The 21696-nt window shown below is 43.5% G+C and overlaps 1 protein-coding gene across 1 annotated transcript in view; it reads right to left on the reverse strand.

Annotated features, from left to right (window-relative positions):
• LOC122792799 (extracellular matrix organizing protein FRAS1-like) overlaps positions 1 to 21696 on the reverse strand; it is a 4352848-nt gene that overhangs the window by 3096858 nt on the left and 1234294 nt on the right. The window lies entirely within an intron of this gene.

A 21696-nucleotide genomic window follows, 5' to 3' on the forward strand; every position in this document is an offset into this window, starting at 1 on the left:
CCCTAGGACTGCTGTCTGGGGGTTCTTTTTCCCCTGGGTCTGAGCTGAGCTGGCCAACTGAGGACTAGCTTAGTGGAAGCGTTGTCGGCAGTTTTGGACCTGCACAGTCTGTCTCTGTCTTTATCCTTACTTTTTTTGGACGATTGGTAGTCGGATGGCTTACCAAAGCCATATTGGAGATAGAGGACTGAGAGTGAAAACATCTGGCTACAACAAAGGCCCAACGACATATAGTTCTGGCGTTGAACAAAGCACAAAAGCGACAGCGAGGGACGTCATGGTCTGGGCCTAAACAGGTGACGCAGTAAGATTGGAAGTCTCGGTGTGCTATTTTCTTTCCACAGGCAAGACAATTGTTAACTTTTTCTGACATCAGTTAGGGCAAGAAAAAAGCATCCCCAATGGGGTACTTCGCTTTAGAAGACTTCAACTTCAATTCGGAAACTAAAACTCAGGTTGCGGCCGACTGGCACTCGTGTGAACTGCTTCTGCTTCAGGCTCCTTAGCAAGAAAGACTGATCTAATAGCTTCAGCTGCCTGATTTTATACCACTGACAACCTGACGTCTGTCCTGGAGTGACAGCAACCGACGCAGAAATACTAAGCCTCTGGTATTTGGCCGGCTGAGGGGCTACCCCTGACAGGATAACCCAAGTGTGATGACTGCAACAGTGAAACACAACGAACATCCATTAAAATGGGAACTGGACAAGGAAAGACTCCAACTACTGGAGGGAGAAGAATGTTTATACTGATATTTAGGTCAATGTATTAAGAAGCTTTGTGCTTTAAAAACAAGGTTTCCTATCTGGTTCAGTGGCTAGCCAAACAAAAAGAAGACTTGAAAATATATAAACAAGTTACTACTGCAGTTGAAAAGAGAAGTAATAGACAATATTATAATGGACTGAATGAATGCTTTGGGGAGGTCATGTGTTGGGGAAATATAGGAACAGGCTGGTACAATAGTGAGGCAGACTGTTAAATGAAGAATTTGTCATACATTTGTTTGGAAATGCCTCCACAAATATTTTTACATGCTAACAGAATCGAGTAAGATTCCCATTGGTGGGACAAAGGGATGCAGGAGGTACAAATATCATGAAAGTGGTATGTGAAGACACATTCTGGAGCTGCCTGTTTCTAAACTAATAAAAAGCTAATCCTCAAACACTGCTAAGAAGCATCTTCCGTGAGGATATAGACATAGAAATGATTTTATTTGTTATGGGAATAAGAGAAAAGTTAGAAGTAATGGTAAAAAATAAATAAAACAGCAACTTGTATAGATTGGGATGTTAACTAAGAAATTTATAACTCAACATAGGAAACCCTCAGTAAAGAAAAAAAAAAACAGACAAGAGAACTGAATAGAATCCATGGACAGATTAAACAGGGGGACTTGAAGTAGAGTAGGAAAGAGGAAGATAATCTAGACAATAAAATGGGTATTCTTTAGGACACTCATACAAACATACACCACTGGTTAAACAGGGTTACCCAACTGGGGATCCTACAAGAAGTGAGTTAAAAATGATACTTATATGGGGAAATAATCATGGTTGATTTCTTTCTGGCAGAGTTAATAAATATCATCCACAATGAATACCTATATGTGTAACGGGAAGGTGTACTTCACAATAAATCAATGCATGCATTTATTCAATCAAATCGTTAACTGTGTACTTTTAACTTCACTTTTTCAGCACACATTCAGAGCATTTAATAGTTTCATGTCTGGTTCTCTTAAATCTTGCCCTTTCACTTCCTGAACCACAAATTATTCTCTCTCACTAATAATAAATGCACCTAATCAAAGCATTCATTCTTTAGGAAAGCAACATAAGCGGCTATAGCTTCTTCAGGACCTTATGCCCATATAAAAAATAAATTATGCAAAATGTCAAATTCATTCTAGGCTCTTATTAATACCTGAATTTGTCTCTTACTGTTGTTGTTTCATCTTTCTTCTCTTCAGTAAAAGGAGAACAGTAAAATATGTACAAATCTATTAACTTGACAACATCAAGAAATGAATTTGAGAAGAGAAATCTAACTTCTAAATGCAAACCTTCTTAAACTGAAAAAAAAATAACTGGTGGTTTAACCTGATGTCGTTTTTTCCCACCATAAAATGTACTTGTGTACTCCCATACATACACTTGGCAGCTATATTTGTCCATTCTGACATCACGTGATTCCTTGGGTAAGTCATGACACTAGGGAAAGTAAGAGAAAGAGACAGAGACCTGGAAGACATGGCCAAACCTCCATGAGATCTTTAATAAGTGTAAACTAATAGTACTGTGTAGCACATAACATGCTACTTCACGTAACAAGCTCATTTACATTTAAAACTAAGTACTCCATATATAAAGCACATCAGTTTTGTTGAAATGCTAGGTCCTTTATACAATGCCTTTGACTGTCAGTCACACATGTATACAACAGTGTAACAAGTGGCCTGAAAGGTGGTAGCAGTTAATTTCTGTGAGTTACTTAAAATAAGAAAGGTGAAGCAGCACCAATGAGAAATGTGACTGCCACTTCCAATGATGTAATGCATTAAAGCCCAGACTATGACCTGGTTCAATTAATGTCTCAGGTGCCTGGTAGAGTTGGTATGGGCACAGAGAGGAATAACAGCACTTAAACTTGCTCGCCTAACTTTCAGGTGGAGGTAAGGGGTGTGCGCTCAGGCAGAATCCCTGATGGAGACCTGGGATTGCATGAGGGGGCCTATCTACAAGAGTGACAGGTCCAGCTGATCAGATCACATAAAGAGATTACTTTAAAATGCAAATGACTATTGCATACCAACCTCTTGGAGGCAGACAGGCATGCACAAGAGATGTACAGCCTTTAAGACAAAACCCCACTCCTCCTTGTGGATGCCATCACCGCTTCCAGTCTGTTTGCCTCGACACCAAGGAATAAATGAGCACCCCTAAAACTTTATTACTCTCACCACAAGGTAACTGCATGCAAGACAAGTCGTCATCATTATGTAATGCCCACTTTGGTTGTTCTCCAGTGAGCACCAACTTTCAACCACCCAGAATCACTAATAAAGGAGTATGCAAGTCTCACTCAATGAAGGGAGCAAAAAAAAGTCCAAGTAAATGCCAGTTGAAGCCAGTATGTTCTAGCACATGTGAATAAAGTTCAATAGAGCGAGCAAGTGATTGTAAGCCTTTAAGTATTTTAGTGCTGTCATACATGCGGTTTGTAAACCTAGCATTGTCAACAGTACCAACATTTTATTGCAAATATCTGCTGTTTAATATCTACAAGAATGTGATAATATCTCTCAAGTCTCAAAGCATGTTAAAATGTTGTAATAGGTTCATAGATTTAGGTTCACAGATTAGTACTAGACTAACTGCCCTTGTGGGACATTTTATGCCTAGCCAGTTACCCCATGTGAGAATCAAACCCTGCACCTTGTGTTTGTAAGGTAAACACCTTAACCATTATGCCAACCTCCCACCACAATCAAAACTCTGTCAAATGGTTGCAGGCTAACCATAGTAAATAAACTGTGCAGGCCACCCCTACTATCATCATCTATAATGCATATAATGAGAATCAAAAGGGAGAACCTCTTGCTGTGAGGCGACAACGCTACCGCTGCACCACCGCGTAAATTCAGTTAAATAAATAAGTACATAAAGTAAATAACTCTGGTTTGGTCCCACCCTCACTAAAACATTCAAAGAGACTTGCTTCTCTAGTGTTCATACAGATTGCATTTACCATAACCACTGTAGTCCAGATCATACTACAAACAGGTCTGCAAAAGACTGCTACTCACTTAGAGAACTGCAACACTTTTCCAGTGTTTTAATCGTATACAGAGCTAGCCAAGCTAAGGTAACAATATTTTCTTGACTTACTACACATATTCCTGCTTTATACCGTGGTCACTACTGCTTTTGAGCATTTTAAACATTTAATTTTATGGCAAAAACAGAAGTTATGTACTCACCATAACGTTCCATCTGAGTAGTTCTACTTCATTTGCCTTCAACCTGTGGATCTTTGGATCCACATCGGATCCAACACAGCTGCATTTTCCAGCTGTGGCTCTGAGCTCCATGCTCCTCCCCTTACCCATAATGCCCCCTGTCTCCCTTCAGATCGAGTTTGCTGCCCAACAGGTATCAAATACCTGACCCAATGATACCTTATCATCAATCACCAATCACAAAAAGAACCTTAGCCTGGACAGGACCAAAGATCCCAACAATAACTGTCCGATACAAAGGACATGTCATATCCCAAAAGATAAGGTTGGGGGGAGGACAGCTGAAGACAAATGAAGTAGTACTCAGATGGAAAGTTATGGCAAGTACATAACTTCTTTTTATGAAGTAGTTTACTTCATTTGCTCTTCAACCTGTGGGAGGCCGTCATGGAAGTATATTCCGGAGCACCACTGAGCCAAAGGATGCTCTACTCCTACCAAATCCAGTTTATAATGAGAAATAAGGGTGTGAGATGATGCCCAAGTAGCAGCTGAACAAATATCATCCAAAGAGACACTAGACCAAAAAGCCACTAACATAGCCATAGATTGGGTCGAATGAGCCTTCACTTTTCCTGGTAGAGACAAACCTCTTTCTGAATAAGTCTGGCCAATGCATTGTGAAATCCAGCGAGCAACCGTCACTTCTGAAACAGGTTTACCAAAGAAGGGCTTGGCACAGGACACAAAAAGTTGATTAGACTTGCGGAATGGTTTAGTCCCGTGAAGAACCTCAACTGCCTATGTACGTCCAGTAAATGTAATTTGTATTCCCCTTTGTTCTGGTAGTTAGGAAAAATACTGGCAAATTAATGGTCTGAATAATATTGGCTTCCGAAGCTACCTTAGGAAGGAAGGACGGGGTAGTACGTAGCAACACTCTATCTTTGTGAAAGATCATATAAGGGACTTTGATAGAAAGAGCCTGAAGCTCCGACATCCTTCTGGCAGATGTGATGGCAACCAAGAAGGCAGTTTTCCAAGTCAAAAACAGATCCACAGATGCCGCAGGCTCAAATGGGGGAGAAACCAATGCCTGAAACAGTAAGGTGAGGTCCCACGGTGGAGTTGGGTCCTTAACCGGAGTCTGAGAAGAAAAGCACCTTTGAGAAAGGTTTTACAAAGTTTAGAGGAAGTCAATGAAGACATGTTCACCCCAACATGAAAATTAGAAATGGCTGCTAGTTGGACTTTTAACTGTAGAGGAACTAGCACCCTGTTGAAAAATGCTAGCCTGAAAATCTAAAACTGCCAAAAGAGGAGTAGTGAAAGGATCCAAAGACCTCTGATTGGCCCATATAGAAAAACATTTCCATTTACTATGGTAGACTTTTCTGGAATATGACTTATGAGCCGCTACCAGAATGGACTTAACAGGAGATGACAGACCGGGAGTCCTAATAATCATGGGAACTGGAGCAGCCAAGCAGTGAGCTTCAGACTGTCCAGATCTGGATGAGGGATCCCAGAGGGATGTGACAGCAGATCCAGGACCAGATCCAAGGTCCATGGTGGAGCAACTAGGTGAGACCCGAGTAAGGGAAATCAAACCTGTAGAGGCCAGAATGGTGCTCCCCAGCCTTCGGGCTTTCTGTAGAAACTTCGACATGAGGGGAAGAGGAGGATATGCATACAGAAGCGCAGGAGGCCAATCATGAATCAGAGCATCTCTGAGGGCTTCCCCGGCGGGGGGGGGGGTGTTCAGAGCAAAAAACTCACCGCATTTCACATTGGAAGGAGATGCGAAGAGATCGCAGCAAGGACAACCCCACTCTAGAAAGATCTGTTCCACTACTGAAGAATTCAGAGACCACTTGTAAGGCATCAGGCTCGATCTGCTGAGCCTGTCTGGTAGAATGTTGGACCGTCCTGGGATGTGCATTGTCACCAGAAAGCAGCTGGTAAGATCGCCCATTCCCACACTCTCATAGCCTCTCAACACAAGGGCTAAGGTCTGGTTCCCTCTTGTTTGTTGACATGCCAGACCACTGACATATTGTCCTTCTGAACTGCAATCGTTCTCAGAGGAAGATGAGCATGAAGGGCCAGCAACGCAAGACGAAAGTACAGTTGTGTACACTTACCATAAATGTAGATGTTCGAGTGTATTCACTGTTGCAGTCATTACATTTGGGTAATCTGCTGGCAGGCTGTCCTCAGTCAGCCTGATTAACAAAGTCTTGGGTCCTGCGTCGGTTCCTGTCCCTTCTTCCATGATGTCAGGTCATCAGGGGTATAAAACATGCAGCTGATGCCATTACATCAGTCTTTCTTGCCACGCGGTGCTCGAAGCAGAAGCAGTTCGCAAGTGCCGGTCGGCCGACTCCTGAAATTTTCATTTTCGAGTTTCAGAACAGAAGTCTTCAACTAAAAGCTAAGTACCCCGTTGGGAAAACTTTTTCTTGCTTCTTACTGACATCAGTAAAAGTTAATAATTACATTGCTTGTGGGAAGCAAATACCTCATAAGGATTTTCATTTGTACTGTATTCCTTGCCTAGGCCCTGACCACAATGTGCCTTGCTGTCGGTTTTGTGCTAGATTTAATCAACGCACTATTAAATGTCGGTATATTTTTGCTTCTAAATATTTTGGCTCATGATTCCAGAAATGTCGTCGGTTAGCAATCCAACTACCGGAATACCTAAAAAACGCAAAGAAAAAGACAGAGACATGCAGAGGTCCAAAACTGACAACGCTTCTCCTAAGCCAGTTGCTAGTTCACCAGTACTCAGTGAGGCGCTTTTGTAGCCCCTGATACCCGCTACTTTTTATTCGCAGGCCTCGTAAGGCCTTGTATAACAGCAGTGGCAAAGCCAACTCTGGATTTAGAGAACAAAGGTAAATGGTAATGTTTGGACTGTCCTTCCTGATCAGTGCCCCCCCACCCTAGTAGGGATGTGTCCGTGGTCACCGTGGTCTTGGGGAAAGCAGGTTGAAACGGACATCCCTTGAGGAGATCCGGGGACTGAATCCACCACCAAAGGGAGTCCCTGCATGCTTTTTAAATTCTCACTTGAAAAGACAATGGAAGGTCTAACAGTGACCACTGAACCGCAAGTGTCCACTGCAGCACCCTCATATGAAGATGCTCCACTGGAAGAAGATTTATCCTGGCCCCCATGGAACCTACAGCCCTTAACACTGCTTCGGCTGTTGGTAAATGGGTCTGAAGAATGTGTAAGACGTGTAACCTCAAGCTGCGTATCCTAACGTGAGGAACACCTCCGTTTGTATTGTGTCCAGCCGTGCCCCAATGAAATCTAAAATCTGAACCGGGAGAAGAGCAGACTTGTTCATATTGATTGTAATGCCCAACTTGTTGGCTAGCTGAAGGAAGGAGTCCCTGACCTGACATAGTAGATGCTCTGAAGGGGCAGTAAAGAGACAATCATCCAGTTACAGAAAGACCTGAATGCCCTGAAGCCTCAGGTGAGCCACTACTACAGCCAATACTGGTAATGATTGGCTCCCAGCCAAAAGTAAAGGAACCTCCAGTAGTGCTTGTCCATCTTGATGAGATAGTACATGTCTTGGAGGTCGATCGAGCAACATCCAGTCTCTGGCCTGCAGATAGTGCAGGATAGATTAAATCGTGACCAGAATTTTGTCTTGGTTACTGACAGGTTCAATTTGGACAGATACAATATTGGTCTGATGTCCCCCATCTTTTTTGGCACCACAAAGAACCTGGAATAAACCTTGGATCCAGACTGGTCTGGAGGGACCGGTTGGATGACTCGTTTTCTTAACAGTGAGTCTACCTGCACTGCTGCCACTTCTGGAAGGAGTTTGTTGGATGGGGGAGGATCCTTGAACGGAACGAAATATCCTTATGGATATGACTCGCAGCACCCATTGATCTGTAGTGATGGACTCTTATATTAGTGGGTGTAGCAACAAGTGACCCTCGACTGCCTCCAGAGATGGACAGCCAGGCAACCCCTTAGGACTGCTAACCGGGTTTATCCGAGAAAGGTTCTCCGGAACCAAAATTCTTAGGACCCCCTCTGTACCTAGGGTGGCGTCTATCATATCCCCCACTGCCTCTGGGGGAAGGTGAGTCCTGAGCATCCCAGGAAAACACCTGAGACTTGCGGAACTACATCTTCTTCTGGCATCACTGGTTCTTGGAAAAGGACCTTCTGAGGTGGTGAGAATGGATCCCAACAGCAGACAGCGTCTTCCCATCCTTCTCGTTCTGGACCAAAGCCTCTCTGACCGTCTTCCCAAAAAGGGAAGAACCATCATAAGGGACACTGGCAAAAGACGCCTTGAAGGGCAACAAAAACTGACATAAGCGGAACCAGGCTTGACGCCGGATGGCAACGCCTGACCCTGTCGCCTGTGCTGCTCCCTCCGTGGCACAGGAGTACAAATGCATAGACTGTTGGCTACAGCTTTTAGGGTGTGCATTTGTGCAAACGTCTTCCTGTCTTCTGCCAACATGGACCATAGGGTCGACTCTGTGACTTCCTTGACCAGATCTCTCTGGAGTCGAATGACATGCACCATGCACCATGTAGTTCAATGCCCTCACACAAAAGGTCGCTGAATCATAAACTCGCTTCCCAAAATGATCCAACGCTCTCGACTCTCAGTCAGGTGGGTGGACCGTGGAACTCTCCCGAGTGAGTTCCTTTTTGGTGGCCGCCACCATCATCAAAGCATCTACAGGGGACCACTTGTGTCAGTGTTAACTTGTCCATGGGGAGACTTAAGACTTTGTCTGGGCACTTAGGTATTGGCTCTACGGTGTCCGGCTCCTTCTACGTCCTAGATGTTATCGGATCCACAAGTGGATCGGCAGGAGGTTTTGTGGCGGACCACCTCCCCCCTTTGGCGAAGGATCTCCATAATGTCTCCAAAGGAGACATCCTCGAGGGTGATCTTGGGTAACCTTCCCCTTCATCCAGGTCCGTGTCTTTTGTGAGGTCCAAGTGCCTCCTTTTACACGTATGCTTGGGGGTGGGGCTCCTCAGGGGGACTGTCTGGGTAGGTCTCTCAAGTGGGTTTTTCCAAGGGTGGAACTTCCTGGGGCACTATGCTCACAGGTTGTCCCTGAGAGGGCAAAATGGTCAGAACCACACTCAAAACCAGGGGGGTCTGGATGGACTCCAAAAACTAAATGGTCAGAGGCTTTGACCCTACGAGAACCATCTCCACTACGTCGAATGTCGAAGGGGAATGCACCTCTTTGGCTGACCTAGCAGAAGCCACTCCCCCCTGATCCGACTGGGGAGTTGGAGCTGAGATGCCGAGGGAAATGCTTCTCTCAGACAAGCTCGAAGCAGAGAGCACTCCCTCGGATCTGACCCCGAGGCTACAGCTCTGAGAGCTCGGATCTGATCCAGTCTAATACGACACACCCAAGGCAATGGCCGGCATCGAGATACAAGGCACCATTGGCATCGACCCCTCGACTCCAATCATCCTCAGATCCAATGACTCCGAAAGCACAGGTCAGATCGAAGAAGGCGTGATAGGTCTAAACAATGGCTGGAAGGCACTCGCTCTGGTAGGAGAAGGCCCTGGCAAGACCCCCATCTGGATTTGAGTGCAGATAAATCTCCACATCTTGTCCATCTCCACTTCAGACAAGCTCCGAGTAGAGCAGGAAGCCGCCGCCGAAAAAAGGCCGGGAAAGTTGGTGGGGGGAAGGCCTATTTGGTGACTGGCTAACCTGTACCTCGGGCTCAGGTGAGAACCTGGGTGACCTGAGCAGAGGTGTCACTAGCCTAGAAACAGGCTTAACCTTCGGCAGAGGGCTTGGCCTCCGACAAGCGGTTGGGAGATCTCTTGCGAGGCCAGTCCTTCTTGGCTTTATCTCTTTCCCCAGACCTCTTGGCGGGAGGGTGAGTCCCAGAGGCTGTGGAACAGGAAGATGAAGCAGCAGCTGCTGCTTTCCCAGCAGGGGAAGGTGGGACCTCAGTCCCAGCAGAAGAGGGCAACAGGCCCTTAAGGATCAGCTTGTCCTTAAGTGCCCTGGGATTAAACCCAGCGCAAACAGGACAGATGGACTGGAGGTGAGGCACCCTCAAGCAAACCACACACAGAGTGTGGCCATCTGCCAGAGACAGCTTATGGCCACACTCTGCACCTTCTGAAGCCTGCCTTCGGGGCATCAACCATGCCTTAGCTGGCCCAATGCACACGGGCACACACAGGCACCACACAGAAAGGAAAGGTAGCAAAGCCTACTTACTTTTTTTTTTGCTACAGAGAACCCCGAGAAGGTATAGAAAAGGATAGAAAAAGGTCAAAAAGGGAAAAATTACTGCTTCAGAAAACTCACAAAAGCCCTGCAGCTCAGACCACGCTACTTCCTCTCAGGTTGCAAACGAGATCTGAAGGGAGAAGGGAGACAGGGAGCATTATTGAGTAAGGGGAGGAGCATGGAGCGCAGAGCCATGGCTGGAAAATGCAGCCGTGTCTGATCCAATGTGGATCCGAAGACCCACAAGTTGAAGAGCAAATGAAGTAAACTACTTCAGATACAGTAATTTCTGTTGGCTTTGCATTTCAGTCTGCCTCCAAATCTCCTGGCAGAAGGTGGAATTAGTCAGAGACTTAGTTGTTTATTGTTTAATCTGCACTTGAGAGTCACTTTTGATGTCCTTTTACATAAAGAGATTCCAGGATACTCCATCATGCGGCACAGAGGGTTTACCTGGTCTCTCTGAGTTGGGAAGCACTGCAGGAAGTTTCAAGTAGGAGTCAGTTTTCAGGTTTTCAAGCTTTTTTCATCTACTACAAATCAAGCAAGTTTTGGCAGAGCTGCCCACAGAGCAGCAGTTGTTGCAAAAATGCCTAGACAGTAAAATTTCCCTTTAAATTTAGAATTCCAAAGAAGTCCAAAACCTGTAAAATGTGCCATGTGCAAAATAAAGCTTAGAGCATCTAGTCCGCACAATGAGTAGTACTACCACATTCTTGCATTACTTCACATCTTGCCCTTAACCCCAGAAAAGTACAGCTTTGTACCTACCATAAATGTAGATGTTCGGGTGTATATACTGCTGCAGTCATCACACTTGGGTTATCCTGCTGTCAGGCGGTCCCGCAGTCGGCCGAATCCCAAAGTCTTGGTCCGGCCTCGGTTGTCGTTGCTTCTTCCCTGACGTCAGTGCGACAGAGGTATAAAAGAGGCAGCCAACACCATTTTCTTCAGTTTTTCTTGCCCCAGATGTCAGGTGCCCCCAACTAGGAAGGCAATACAAATAACTATTGAAAAATACCTTAGTAGATAAACAATAGTATTAGCTGTTAGCAAATACACTATATAGACATGCATCCAATTGATTGATGTACATGGAGTTAAAACTAACACCCTGGTATGTAGAGGGGATGGTGGGAGGGTAACCTGGACTGCAGCAGTATATACACTCGAACATCTACATTTATGGTAGGTACAAAACTGTACTATGTTCATCGTGTTATACTGCTGCAGTCATCACACTTGGGTTGAATCCCAAAGCTATGGATGGGGTGGCTGGTACTAAACTGGGTTAGGCGAAGCTAGGATGCCCTGCAGAACTGCAGTGGCAAAACCAGCTCTGGTTTTTGAGTATAATGGAAGGTGGTAGTGCTTGGTAAAGGTGTGCACTGAACTCCAAGTAGCTGCTTCCAGAATGTCCTTGGTTGGAACCCCCCTGAGAAAGGCTGCTGAGGTTGCTGTAGCCCTGGCAGAACCTAATATTAACAGGCACTGCTTTCCCATGGTGCGAGTAGCAAAAGCGGATACAATGTGCTATCCATTTGGAGATGGTCTGTTTTGAAATAGCCTTTCCTTGTGAACCTGCACAGCATAGGATACAAAGAGTTGGTCAGTTTTTCTGAAGGCCTTTGTCTTATCCAAATAGTAACATAGCTGTCTGTGAATGTCCAAAGAGTGAAGGAGTTTTTCTCCTTTATTCTGGGGGTTTGGATAAAAGGTGGGTAAATGAATGGTCTGATTCAAAGCCACACTGGATACTACCTTTGGCATAAAGGTAGGGTTAGTTCGTAAAGAGACTCTGTCCTGATGGAAAATGATGAAAGGTTCCACTGCCATAAGTGCCTGTAGTTCTGAGACCCTGCGTGCTGAGGTGATAGCCAGCAACAGAAATGTTTTCCATGACAAGTATTGTAGTTCTGCTGAGATGGCTGGCTCGAAAGGAGGCAGTGTTAATTTTTCTAAAATGAGGTTGAGGTCCCAAGCTGGCATTGAGGGTTTTCTGGGGGGTCTTATATTCTTAGCCCCTCTGAGAAACTGCCTTAGTAAAGGGTGTGAGAACATGGGAGGATCCGTATTATATTGAGCTGAAATGGCTGAAGCATGGATCTTAATGGATGAGAAAGAAAGGCCTTTATGTAGCATCTCAGTTAAGTATTGCAGTATTTGAGGAATGTTTGGTATCCCAGGATTCTGGCCTTTAGCCTGGTTCCATGCACAAAATCTTTTCCATTTGTCTGAGTAAGTTTTTCTAGTGCTGGGCCTCCTGGCCTCCAAAATGACATTCAGGACGTCCTTTGAGAGAAGTGTTGATTGATAATTCAAGTTATTCTCCATGCAGCTAAATTTAAAGTCCTGAGCTGACTGTGAAGGATCTGAGAGTTTTGCTGAGTCAACAGAAGTGGGAATTGAGGTAAGATCCATGGAGGGCTGCGAGTCAAGTTCCTTAGTAATGGGTACCAGTGCTGTCGTGGCCAGTCCGAAGCAATGAGGATCATTTGTGGTCTCTCTGATCTGACTTTCAGTAATACCTTGGTCAATAGAGGTAGTGGTGGGAAGGCATAGACTGTCAATGCTGTCCAACTGAATCATAGGGCGTCCACTTTCCAGGCTAGGGAATGATAAGTCCTTGTGCAAAATTTTTGTAGTTGGCAATTGTTGGGGGAGGCAAATAGATCTATGTCTGGGCGTCTCCACCTTTGAGTTATCATTGAAAATACTTGTGGGTGTAGTCTCCACTCGTGAGGACCTGCCATATTTCTGCTTAATTCGTCTGCCAATATGTTTTCCTTTCCGGGCAGGAATTGTGCTTGCAGTTGTACTTGGTCAGTCAATGCTGTGTTCCACAAGATCATTGCCTGTCTGTATAAAGGGTAGGAGTGTGTTCCTCCCTGTTTGTTTATGTACCACATAACAGTGGTGTTGTCTGTCCTTATTAGTAGTTGTCCTGGATGCAAGAGGTCCTTGAAGACTGTCAGTGCATTTTGCACAGCTAGCATCTCCTTTTGGTTGATGTGTAGATGCATTTGATTTGCAGACCATTTGCCCTGTATACACTGTCCTGCCATGTGTGCTCCCCAGGCAGTCTGAAGAATCTGTTGTCATAGTTTGGTTTGCTGGAGGTAAGACAAAAGGAAGACCCTTGTTTATTTGACATGCTTGAGCCCACCATAGGAACTCTTTTTGAAGGCAGGGAATGAGAGGTATACTTGTTTCGAGGCTGTGCCTGTGTTGAGACCATACACTTTTCAGGTACCATTGTAATTTCCTCATATGCAGCTTTGCATGTGGAACTAGTTGAATGCAGGATGCCATAAACCCCAATGCCTGGATTTTCCTTGCAGTGAGCTGGGTAAAAGTTGCCATCTTTTTGAAGTATTGAGTCAACTGTTTTTGTTTGTCTGGCGTGAGATAAGCCATCTGGGCCGTTGTATTTAAGCTGGCACCCAGGAATATTATGTCTTGTGAGGGTATTAGCTTTGACTTCTTTTTGTTTACTGTGTTCCCTAAGCAACTTAGCAGCTTTGTTACAAATGCCAGATGCTGTAATAGAATGTCCTTGCTGTCCGCTTGGATCAGGCAGTCGTCCAGATATGGATAAATTTGTATTCCTCGTTGTCTGCAGTATGCAATTACTGATGCCAGGCAATTCGTAAATACTCTGGGCGCAGTAGATAAGCCAAAGGGTAATGCAGAAAATTGATAATGCACTGTACCTGCCAAAAATCTGAGGTATCTTCTGCAATCTTGTCTGATACGGACATGCAGGTATGCCTCTTTGAGGTCCAACGTTACCAGCCAAGACTCCTTGCCCAGCATGGGAAGAAGCTGCTGTAGTGTGAGCATTTTGAATTTGGGTACCACCAGGTATGCGTTTAGAATTGAGAGGTCTAAAATGGGTCCCCAGGCTTTGTCCTTTCTTGGTACTAGAAACAGTCTTGAGTAAAAACCTTGACCTTGCTCCTTTGTAGGTTACCTTTTGAATTGCTTTGATATCCATGAGAGCTGAAATTTGCGTTTGTGCCTCTGCCCATTGGTTTGGAGGCAGATTTGACATGCCTCTCATCCGTGGTAAAGTGTGAAAATGAAATCTGTAGCCTCGGGTAATAATATCCAGAACCCATTTGTCCTTTGTTATGATGCGCCAATTTTGTGGAAATAGAGCCAGCCTTCCTCCCAAAGGTGCTGCCAGGGCAATTTTGCTTGGCAGGCGAAGAGGGAAGTCATTGTGTTTGTTTCCTGAAGGGTTGAGATCTTTTGTCTCCACCTCTGAGTTGTTGTATGCCATTGTCTAGGCCTGAAAGAGCCTTGTGGCTGGCCTCTGCCCCTTGGGTGTCTGTACCTACCCCTTTGGGGTCTGTCTGATGCAGGAAAGGGACAGTTTTTTGATGGCCAGTTTCTGCTGAAACGAGGAGGATGTACCTGTAAAAAATCTTTAACTGTCTGCATAGATTTTGCCTTTTCTTCCATTTTCTTTAAGACTTCCTCTGCTTTGACACCAAACAACACATCTTTCTGCAATGGAGCATCCAATAACTTTGCTTTGACATGTTCTGGTAAGGCTTGCTCTTTTAGCCAAGCATGTCTATGAATTACAGATCCTGTGACAGCTGCTCTACATGAGGCTTCCAATTAATCAAAACCACACTGTAAGGTATGCTTTCCCACCTGTTCTGCTGCATGCAGCAAATCCTGCATCTCTTTGAAATCAGGTTGATCTGTCTGAGTGATCATTTTCTGCTTTAACTGTGTAATCAAGTACTGCTGGAATTTTAGCATGTGGGATTGGCAGTTTAAGGCCCTCATGGCCAAAGTGGCAGACGTATACACTTTCTTCCCCCATCTTTCTAATGCTCTGGAATCTCTTTCAGAAGGTAGTGGATTCTTAGCAGTAGAGGCCTTAACCCCTTTGGGACCCTGGGAAATGGTTTTGGGGTCTGCAACAGGGCTTTTATATAGAAACTTATGAGAATCAGGAACTCGGTAGTATCTGTCTGGTTTAGCTGGTGCAGGAGGTAAGGTGTCTGGGTTTAGGCTAGATTCGGAGTAAACATCATCCAAAATGTCTAAAACTGGAGGAATTGCAAGGGGTCTATGCTGTGGAAGAATAAGAAACTCACGGAGTCTTTTCTTAGAGTCAGAGTAATCTTGGCCTTCCCAGTGGAAGTGTTCCCTCATGGTGTGTAAAGTTTCCCCAAAAGAGTAGTCTTCAGGGGGAGAGACAGAGGGAATGGACTCTTCAGCATCTGAGTCTTCATAAGGAGGGAAGGAATAATCCTGGTCTTAACTGAGGAAATGGATGCTTGGTCAGAGGAAGGATAATCTTCCTCCAGTCCAGGCCTTTTGTCAGGAGGGGGTTGGGAACCCCTGATAAGGGTAATTAAATCCTCAGCCATCTTAAGCATTTGTTTTTTAGGCATAGGGGCCTGTGGGGGGGGTCTGTGGACCCGGTTTCCTAACTTTTAAGGGGGCTTTAAGTTTAGCATAAGACTTAATAGAGATAGCTGTCAGTTTGAAGACACCCTCAGAAACCGAAGGCCTGTCCAAAATCTCCGGATCACCGTCAGGGTTGGCGTCCGAGGGGTGAGATGGAACCGGCTCCTGAGGCCCAGCTGATTCGGTCTGGGAGGCCGTCAGAATTTCTAAATCAGCGGTAGTCAGGGGTTGCGTAGGCACCTCGCTGAAAACCGGAGAACCGGCGGCAGGCCATGCTGCAGCCTCGGTATCTGGTCTTGGCCTTGGTTGCCTGTCCTTATCCTTGCGTTTTTTAGTCATTGCTGATGTCGGTTGCTCAGACGACATGCTATAGTTAACTTTTCTGCTAAAATAATGTTGAGCGAAATCCGCCCGACGCTTGATTGTACGTTTGTTGAACCTAGCACAAAACCGACAACTAGAGACGTCGTGGTCTGGGTCTAGGCAAGGAATACAATAAGAAGGAAAATCCTTATGAGGTATTTGCTTCCCACAAGAAATGCAATTATTAACTTTGTCTAACATCGGTCTGAGGCAAGAAAAGTTCCCCCAACGGGGTACTTAGCTTTAGAGAAGACTTCGGGTTGAAATTCGATTCGAAAATCTCAGGAGCTAGCTGACCGGCACTTGCGAACTGTTCCTGCTTCGGGCACCGGGCGGCAAGAAAGACTGAAGAAAATGGCGTCGGCTGCCTCTTTTATACCCCTGTCGCACTGACGTCAGGGAAGAAGTGACGACAACCGACACCGGACCAAGACTTTGGGATTCGTCTGACTGCGGGACCGCCTGATGGCAGGATAACCCAAGTGTGATGACTGCAGCAGTATAACACGATGAACATCTAGTGTGCGTATCAAATAGCACTATGCAACATCTGGCCCTTAACAACTCCCAAATCCTGCTTAACCCCAAGAAAACCAAACTTTTACTTTTCTTTTCCAAATCTGTCTCGTGAAAAACTCAACTCTAAAATACACTCCCTCAATAATACTACTGTAGAAGAGGTAACAAACTATTAAGCATGGCCATAGACCATAACGTTAAATTTGATTTACACATACGAAATGCCATTAAAAAGCACACCAAAAAACTAGGCTTACTCTACAGAGCTGCGAACTTCCACAACTCCACATCCAGATGCACCCTTGCACATAGTGTTCTGTTTTTTCTTCTTTTTGGAGCCCCCATCTTCAAATCACATTTACTCAAAAATTTAAATACTGTTACAATAAAATAGCCAGATTTGCATTAAATTCTCACTGCTGTACCCACCATTCCACTGCACTGAAAACACTTAACTGTCTAGAACTACCCAGCTATTTAAAATATATTCAGCTAATCACCACACATAAAATCATTCATTACCCAGCCACCTGCCCAGCCTTAAATTCTACAGTACAAAAAACACTCCCCTAAGTGGCACCTGCGATCAAGTAACCAAGTTCAACTCACTGTTCATAAACCAACTAAATCAGCAGGGAATTCTCTGTACTCTCACTCCACAGCTAAAATATGGAACACTATACCCACATCTAAAAGGACAGACGCATCCCTCAAATCATTCACACACACACTTAAAAACTATTTAAAAAATCAATGGCACCGCTCATGTTCTACGGCAGATTAATCAAGTAATTCCTTAATTTGTAACTGTAACAACATTACCCTCCAACCTGCTATATTTTATACAACTGACAATTTCTTTCCTCTTTTACCTATATCTTACACTATCATCCCTATACAGTCAACCTAACTCTTCTTTCTCCCTTTTGCTTCTTCCCTATCCATACCCCACGCTTTATTAATAAACACACACGTTTATATCTCCTACTTTCCCTCTTCTGTGACTCCTCTCCTCTATCAACCCTGTACTATGATATGTATACCAAGTAAATTATAATAACAGTTATTTAACTATCAAGCAGAATCATACTGACCTGAATCATACAATTGTGAAGGCCACAAGTCTCATGCATATAGTCTCCTTAGTAATATCTAATGTCTGTAATTAATGCACAAGTATGTTTCGTCCAATATATGTAAAAATATGCTGTCATTACTGTATATTCTTTCTTGCTTGTGAAAACATTCATTGTTGCTCTGTAATAAACTAAAGAAAGATAATGTGATATGCTAATTTTCTCTGGAGCTTTTCTCTCTGGGCCTCCTCTGAAAATGGGCACCCACCCAGTCGGACTTTCCCGGTAAACAAATGTCATATGAATAAATAATAAATAAAATTAACCCCAGAAACTACTTGAGGAGATCTCTGTTAGAACCCAATCCTTAATCTTAAACAGCCCACCCTATTACAGTACCAGATAGCATGGATATGCAATTTCCAAGTCTCTGTAAGCTAGCTTGGTAGATTTGGCAATATAGCAACTGTCTCATTTTCTCAGACAACCAGTTAATTTTACTTACTTATTTGCAGTTTGTTAACCAGGAAAGTCCACTGGGCCAGTATGAGCCCTTTTTCAATGGAGGCCCAGAGAGAAAAACTCAATGTACATACATACAGAAACAATCCAAGTAACAATCACATCAAAATTAATACAGTGTAATATAGAAATAAGTCAACAGAAATTATTACAAACAATTTAACAATAATCATTAAAGAAAAATAACATGGTATGCAACAGAGGTAAATACACAACTTCTTTAGAGGAGAAATCTCACATACAAACAAGGCCATGAGGAATATACACACTATATCCCTCACACACACTGCTCACCAAAGACTGTCTTATTTTGAGCTGCTTAAAAGAAACCTTCCTCAATTTCAAAGACCTCCAAAACCACCTTATGGCAATACTGCTCCTCAGCAATTACTAAAGCACACAGCAAAAGCAATCCCAAACATCTCACATGAGCCTACATCCAATGGTTACTCAAGTGCAAAGCTGATAAAGAAAACATACACTTTACCTAATACTCTTGTCATTGGGAATTCCATTATGAGACACACAGATGCCCCACTCAGAAGGTTAGACAAGGACAGGATAACAGCTAGTTGCCTGTTTGGAGCCAGGTTCCCCAATATCTCATACACACACACACACACACACACACACACACACACACACACACGTTACTGCACCTCAGGTACCAGTATGATTCTATCATAGTCTATGTTAGTATAAGTGATCTGAGACGTATCTCATTGGATTATATGAAAAGAGATATAATGGATCTCTTGGAATGTGTATCAAAGACAGGTACAAGCTGTGACGAAAGGAGATACTGCCAGCCCAGCTAGCTGGAATTTTGTAAATTATATGTCATTAGTGAATATTGAAATGATCTGTGTAAAATGCTTGTGTTACAAATGTATTAAAACTGTATGTCAAGTGTATATCAAACTGCTTGTACAGACTTGTGTGCAGAAAAAGGTATTTGCAGAGTGCTGTTTGAAATGTAAACACTGTGTCCTACTGGAAAAGAAAAGAAATGTACATGCACTATTGTAACTGTTTAAATGTATATATTTTAATAGTGGAAACTGGGATACATGAGGTTAGCCTGTCTAGTAAATTTTAGAAAAATGACTGAAATTAAATTACTCTGTGGCTAGGCCACAAAAGATGGTATGTTTCAGTTTTCAATATAGCAAGAGACACAATGTCTGCACTAGGAAACTTTCTGCATTGTCTTTAGAGTGAAATAATCACTAGTCTTGAAAGCATAAAGGAATGCAACTGTTTTATGACTTCCAGCATCTGCCAAAGATCTGAGGTTCATGTATTTTCACAGGTAGATGCTGAATACTGCCAACTGCCAGCAGTGGGGGTTTCACCTGGGAAACAGAGTCAGATGTCATTCTGCAAGCTATCCCAGCAGTACTATTTGAGATATTAATTTCAGAAGTCTCTTAGTGAGACAGGGCATTCTGTATTGTCTTGGACCTGGCAAGAACTAGAAGATCCATTCATCACATCTACCTTACTCTAAGTAAGTTTCTAGGGAATGGTATAATTCTCTTAGATATAGTCAGGAATATAGTAAAGCTTAGTTTAGATGTTTTTCTTTTTTTGAGACTGTCCTGCAATAATGTTTTAAATATTTCCTGTGGTTTTGAACTCTGATGTCACTGTGAATATATATTTAGTACTTTCTTGTTCTTTTATTATTTATTATTAAATATATAAACTCAGACAAAACGAACAAACGGACAAAATGAAAGAGGAAAAAGGACCACACCGGATACTCAAAACAGTTCCAATTAACGCTTTCATTTACTAAAATGAGCAAACTTCTTCACACAATTTTGAGACACACAAGTACACTTAAATACAATACTTATCATGACATCATTTCCTTTAGAAAAACATCATTTCCTTTGGAAAAACACAGCCTCATTTTAAAGTGCCAAACTCTAAAAAAACAAACTATATATCAAAAAACAAATGAATAATAAAAGGGCTGGCAATTGCTAAAGAAAAGAACACTGCCTCGATAAGTCCTGACAACATCCCTGGTTTTCTCCTAAACAAGTCTAAACCATGACCTATCAGGACCACTTGAGGCACAGCCTTGAAACAGGCTACGCTCCAAGTGAATGGAAGACCACAACAGTCCTTCCCCTTTACAAGGGCAGACCATCAATTGACCCAGGGAACTACAGCTCAGTCAGTGTAACAAGTCTAATATTAAAAGCCATGGAACAAAATATAATGGAAATGTCAAAAAAGGACATTGGTAACTTACAGACACTGGACCCATCCCAATTTGGCTTTGTTAAGGGAAGGTCATACCTACTTAACCTGGTATACTTCTTTGAGAGGGTCACCAAGGCCATGAATGATGGTAAAACAGTGCAAACTATGTATCTTGACCTTGATAAGGCCTTTGATGCAATACCCCATTCAAGCATTGTTAACAAGCTCAAAACTTATTGGATTGCTGGCTGGCTCACATACAGGACCCAAAAAGTCAGGATTGACGAGACCACCTCCACAAAGAAATGGGTCACGAACATAGCACCCCAGGGTTTCGTCTACTTCTCAAAAGTCAAGAATAACATTTGAGGCCTCTAGTTCACCATGTTCACAGATGACTGTAAATTGGGAGATATTACAGATTCCCCCAAGGCACCAACATCTTGCAAGCGAGTTTAACAAAGACAGGTGATGGATGTCAAAGCCATGGTATTGATGCCAAAAAATTCACTATATAATGCCCAGCCATGGTATCGAAGCCAAAAAATGCACTACATAATGCCCTTTGGGAAACTGTCAACCCAAGTTAATTACTGCATTGATAAAACACCTCTAAAGGCTGACCTAGTAGTAAGGGACCTGGAAAAATATGGAGACAACAATCCGTCCTTTGACCAACATGTAGTTAAGATAATAAGAAAATAATTTTATGTCGCCCAACCTATAGATAAGGGCATGGTATCCAGGTCCAAAGAAGTTACAGTACCACTCTACTCAGCCCTTATCAGACTGGTCATTGAATACAACGCCAGTTGGTTATGTATTTAACCAGACACTTAAACAGCTGGAACACACACACAAAGGTTTTTCATCAGGAGAATTCTGAGCATGACTACACTATCCTACACTGACTGCCTAAAGGCTCTGTCTCCAGTCTCTTACAAGCTGCTGAGAAGGGGTCTTTACCTGGCTTGCAGGGCTTCTTCAGACTCAGCCCTGTTGGATCTGCTGCACATGTATGAAACAAACTTCACCAGAAACACCAGATCCAAGGATCTGAATTTTACTTTTCCCATAAAAAAATACATACTGGAAAGACAGATGTGTGTCCCAAAGGATTCCCACACTATGGAATAGGCTCCCCATTCATGCAAAACAAAGTTCATCCCTGATTCTATTCAAACAAAACCTTGACAATTGGATAGGAAATGGTAAATTTATCTCCAGTCTACTCCTCCATGTCCTCCAAAGACATAAGCAGTCAATAAGAAAGGTATTATCTTAACACCCCCCTTCCAAATCCTTTACCTCCTAACACCCCCC

This window comes from Protopterus annectens, chromosome 2.part0, assembly GCF_019279795.1.
Source record: "Protopterus annectens isolate FY-2018-M chromosome 2.part0, PAN1.0, whole genome shotgun sequence".
Lineage (NCBI taxonomy): Eukaryota > Metazoa > Chordata > Ceratodontiformes > Protopteridae > Protopterus > Protopterus annectens.